Source organism: Xenopus laevis, chromosome 2L (genome assembly GCF_017654675.1).
Source record: "Xenopus laevis strain J_2021 chromosome 2L, Xenopus_laevis_v10.1, whole genome shotgun sequence".
NCBI lineage: Eukaryota > Metazoa > Chordata > Amphibia > Anura > Pipidae > Xenopus > Xenopus laevis.
The window spans coordinates 52,327,373-52,333,372 of NC_054373.1; positions in this window are offsets into that span (position 1 = coordinate 52,327,373).

Genomic DNA, 6,000 nt, shown 5'->3' on the forward strand with positions numbered 1-6,000 from the left:
CTGTCAGTATCTGCCCCATGAATGTTTTTTATTTTATTGCAGTGTGTGTTTTCTTAATCATTGTGGGTCAAAAACACAGTAGACTGAATACTTTATCTTTTCAACCTTCTTATCTGAGCAAAGCATAAACATTGTTTTTCTTCCTGTTTATATTAAGGCCAGTTTAATATTCATGTTTAAAGTATCTATCTTAATGATGGCACCGTTTTTTTCTTTCAATTAAAAAAGGCAAGTGGTTCATTATTTTACCCCCTTTCTCCCCCCTCTGGTATGAGGAACATTGAGCTAATGGCAGATGGGCCGTTTTCTCTGCTGGCTTTAAGCTGGCCATAGGTGTAAAGATTTTTAAAAGATCCAATCGTTATCGTGAGACCACGATTATCTCGAAATGATCGTTTAAATGTATGATGTGTCCATCAACTAAAAAGACCATTTCGGGCAATATTGCCAGGAAAACAAAGGGGAGCTGCCTGCTTGGCCCTGCAAACGTATATAGATTGCACTGGGACCGATAAAGATTTTTAAACCTGGCCGATCAATTTTCTGACAGATGTCAGCCGAAAAAATCGTAAGTTGTACGATCGTTCGAATCCCACTAACTGCACGATAATTTGACAGATTGGTCGGACTTCACTGAAATCGGTCGTTCACCAAAGAAGAATCGTTGCGTCTATGGGGACCTTTATTAAGGGTCAAGGCACACAGGCAGATTCAGGGAAATTAGTGCCCGGCGACAAATCTCTTCTTCGGGGCGACGAATCTCCCCGAACTTCCTTCCCGCCGGCTAAAATTTAAATCGCCGGTGGGATGGCACTTGGCGCAATTCATTTTCCGAAGTCGCCCGAAGTTGCCTCACGAAGGAAACAAAGACTAATCTCCCTGAATCTGCCTGTGTGCCCTGACCCTAATACGTTAATAAGTTAATAATACATTAATAAATTAAATATCATATAACTGGCTTTAGTTCTCCTTTAATTCAGTCTTAAACTGAATGGTAATTATTCATTCTTGAAATTAGTGCCTGAACACCACCCCATCCTCATTTCTTTAAATATTACTGAACATTGTTACTTATGGTTCCACATGTCCTGTGCATGATCAAAGGTTAGTTTTCTTTGAACTTCGTCTCCAATAAACTTTCAGTTGTCTGGTTGGAAGCCAGATTTATTGAGTGATGCTAGACTGTCACTCAGAGGTGTCTTAATTGCACATTGATCTTTAAACCATGCCGCCACTTTAAAAGACAACATATACCAAATCCAAAAGTATTACTTGGACTGTTTATATTGTTTCTTTTACCACCAAAAGTATGCTTTTCCAACCAAGGACAATGCAAACCATTGTGCTTTGTATAATATTCAGATATCGGAGAATCTGTTAAACTGAAGAAATATTAAGCTGGTCATAGATTTGCAGATCTTTATGTTGCTCGTTGCAATCGCCCGACCTACCACTAACCATTCAGGTTAAATAAACTAGTAAAACAAACAAAAACTGACAATGTTCTGGCCATTAATTCAAAGACAACAATTGTACAAAAGTTATGTCTGATAAATAGTAGTGATAGTCACCCACTGATATCATCAGATAGGCAATACATGCAGAGATATTATCATTAACCAATAGAAATCTTCTAACCAGACTGATCGAGTTAACGTCCGATCGCCATGGCACGAAAAATGTTGGAACGGAATGATACACACACAGCAGAAAATCAAACAAAACAAAGATTCGTACAACTTTATCTTTGTGTCTGTGCCCAGCTTATCATATATACTGTACCTTGTTAGTGACTGGCAATTTTTGAGGAAAGCAGTGGCACTGTTGGAGTATAACATCACTGCACAAAAGCATTATAAATGTAGGCAATGTTTCACCTTAGAAGCCATTGTACTTCCTGGGCTGCACTGCTTTCAATCAATGGTAAAAGTTATTCCCATAAAAACTAGTTCCTTTGAAAAGTTTGTTTCAAAAGAAGCATGGTTAAATGTGTCTTTTAAAGAATTTTTGATACAATGTGCCAAAATATTTAACATGAGCCAATATCAGAGAGCTTTGTTTATATCCAACTGTGTCTTCAATTAGCATCACCCAGTGTCGGACTGGGAAACCAGGGGCCCACCAAAAAATCTAAAGGTGGCCATACGAGTGGATCTCTCCCCGATATGCTCACATCGAAGTGGGCGATATCGGGCTGATCCGATCATGGGCCCTAGGGCCCAACGATCAGATCATAATGCATCCGATACAGGCCATCGGATCGCAGGACTGCATACATGCACAGATGTGGCCGCGATCCAATGGTATTTTTTAACCTGCCAAATCGGGAACTGCCAAACTTTTGGCCCCACACACGAGCCAATAAGCTGCGGACTCTGCCAGCAGCTTTCATTGGCCCGTGTAAGGGGGCCTTTAGACTATGGACCCAAAGTACTATTTTTCTTCCTCTCCTCACTCAACCTCCTATTCTCTTTTCTATAATCTATTATTCCATCTATTTAGCCTAGAAATAGAGAATATCCATGAAATAGGCCAAATGCTTATAAGCAGGCAGGCCCACTGACACCTGGGCCCACCGAGAGTTTTCCTGGTATCCCGGTGGGCCAGTCTCACATTGGCATTGCCTGTTATGTAGGTGAGCTGAGGCAAGTACACCTCCAAAATGGAAACTAATTGGCTAAGCTATAGTTTGGCAGGGCTCAAAACTTGATTTGTTACTCCAGTTTTAGGGTAGGGACACACTGGGCGATTTGGGGAGATTTAGTCGCCTGGCGACTAATCGCAGCGTCTTTTCTCCCCGAATGCCTCCCCTCACTCTGCGCCTGGATAAAATGAAAAGTTGCCGGCGCTAATCACACACGGCGATTCGTTTTCCGAAATTGCCCGAAGTTGCCTCACGAGGAAACTTCGGGCGACTTCGGAAAACGAATCGCCGCGTGTGATTAGCGCAGGCGATTTTTCATTTTAGCCAGGCGCAGAGCGAGGGGAGGCATTCGGGGAAGATTGGTCGTGGAAAGTCACGGCGATTAGTCGCCAGGCGACTAAATCTCCCCAAATCGCCCAGTGTGTCCCTACCCTTAATATTTAATCTGTAATTGCCTTGGTTTGCAGTGGTTAATCTGTTAGTTAAACACCTACCCAGCCAGGGGTCCAGTCTCATACACGAGCCTTTGATGTCACTTTTATCTTTAGCAAATACTGACATAGAAGAGCAAATGTAAATCAGACATAAAGTAAGTTTCAGGTCTTTAGGTTCATGAAGAAGGTGTACAGCAGTTTAACCACACTGTATAACAATTTATAAAAATATTCTTGTTTTATAATTAAATATATCAAACACTAGAGACTGCAGACATATGCTGTTTGCCTATATATATATAAATGACAGGTGGTAAGTATATCTCTCTATTCACAAGATCACTGGTGCAGAGAAAGTCACAGTGTACACGAGGCTAAAGAAAATCTTTAACTGCACATCAGGCAAGCTAATAGACATGCATATACCACCTTCAGAGATACCAAGAAACCATGCTATGGTATATTCTCTATTGCTATATTATCTTTTCATAAGGATTTTTCCAACAAGTCATTAAAAGGGTTTTATGAAAGTGTTACACATACATTTAGATAACCTAGGGTGCTGCATGAGCACAAGTGATCCTCTTTATAACTAAGGATTCATTTGTTTGAGGCAGGGACCAATAGGGAGACTCTCTATCCATTGTAACCAGTCAATGTTGGTTATAGCAAAGATGCCAAACAAGTAACCATCAAGTGAGAAACTGCTGCAAACATACTCATGGTGACATGCTTGTCACTAGAGCTACAACTGTGTTTGCCAACACAGTCACTAGAGCTACAACTGTGTTGGCAAAATGGGCACACTAAGTGGATGACTTTGTGAATGGGGCAGTGCTCAGACTGGAGAAACTACAATAAAGATGTGTTCATTCTTCCCATTCTTCTTCCTGTGATATGTGCACAGTTGCTTTGGCAGGACCCATCCCTTGTTGGTGGCCTCACACATGATGCACAAAAAAAGACAAAAATTTGTTTGGTGAATTTTTAGCCATTTTGCAAAGCGAAATGGTTCAGATTCACCCATCACTTATTTCTGCACATAGGGAAGATTTCTGAAGTGCCATGAGGCTGTGCTTTGGGTAATGTACATACTGTATTTAAAATGTGTCTATGGAAAAAATTACAATCCTTTTCCTCGTGTATGTATTCACTGTATTATGTTACCAATTGTATAGTTGCTTTCAGTGCTAAAGATGTACTTTGATCCAATATTTCTACTACGGATAGCCTCAGACACCAATAAGCAATTGACTTCATACATCATGGGATGACAGGGAGATAACTCTTCACTTACACCTGTAAGTTTCCTTTTACAGTAGATTCATAATGGACAAGAGTTTTAAATATACAGTGACATACTGGCATGTATCATTCAGTGATCTCTGAGAATAATAAATATAAGGATTGATACTTTTTTAACATCTTTTCTAGACAATAATCCTTGTTGAGGGCACCTAAATTAACCTTCATTTTATGGACAGGGTAGCAAATAGAGTGAGTGGCTACAGAGCAGAAGCTATACACAATTCAAGCCATGATATAGTATAGTAAAGCAACTTATACGTCCATCATAAGGAACACCAAAGCCACCTCTGCATATTGTAAGCTTGCACCCAGGCACATCAATAGGGATGTAGCGAACGTCGGAAAAAAAGTTCGCGAACATATTCGCGAACTTGCGCAAAAATGCGAGCGGTTCGCGAACGGTTTCGCGAACCCCATAGACTTCAATGGGAAGGTGAACTTTAACATCTAGAAAAGACATTTCTGGCCAGAAAAATGATTTTAAAGTTGTTTAAAGGGTGCAACGACCTGGACAGTGGCATGCCAGAGGGGGATCAAGGGCAAAAATGTATCTGAAAAATCTGCCTGTGTGTGCTTGGAAGAGATAGTGTAGGGGGAGAGCTGTTAGTGATTTCAGGGACAGATGATAGTAAGTTTGCTGGCTAGTAATCTGCTTGATACTGCTCTGTATTGGAGGGACAGAAGTCTGCAGGGATTTGAGGGACATTTTAGCTTAGGTAGCTTTGCTGGCTAGTAATCTACTGTTCTCTTTAAACAACTGCCATACGTTGACCTTGTAGGCATTGTTTGCCCAGTTTTTTTGGACGCAGCCACTGAAGCACAGTTGCCAGAAAAAATATGCCATATAAATGCTGAAAATAGTCATTTTTCGCCATACGTTGACCTTGTAGACATTGTTTGCCCAGTTTTTTTTGGTTGCAGCCACTGAAGCACAGTTGCCAGAAAAAATATGCCATATAAATGCTGAAAATAGTCATTTTTTGCCATACGTTGACCTTGTAGGCATTGTTTGCCCAGTTTTTTTGGTCGCAGCCACTGAAGCACAGTTGCCAGAAAAAATATGCCATATAAATGCTGAAAATAGTAATTTTTTGCCATATACGTTGAGTCAACGTATGGCAAAAAATGACTATTTTCAGCATTTATATGGCATATTTTTTCTGGCCTCTGTGCTTCAGTGGCTGCGGCCAAAAAAACTGGGCAAACAATGCCTACAAGGTCAACGTATACACTACTACAGCGGTGGATACGGATTACGTAAAATATATGAATGCTGCTTGAAAAAAGTGACTCCGGTGTTTTTTCTGGAGACGGTAATATTATGGATATTTAGACAGAATGTGAACAAGGTCACACAGCTCGATGGCGGGTTGAAGAAAACAGTGTGCAAATAATGCCTACAGGGCAAATAATGCCTAAAAGGTCAACTTATACACTACTACAGCGGTAGTAAAATAAAAAAAAGTAAAATAAAAAAAAAATGAATATTAAAAAAAAAAATTAAAGTTGGTGCTGCTGAACTACTAGGAGCAGCAGATTAGCACACCAGTCCCACTCCCCAACACTGCTAGACTAATAGCACTGGGCTCTTATAGTAGTAGTAGTAGTAGTAGT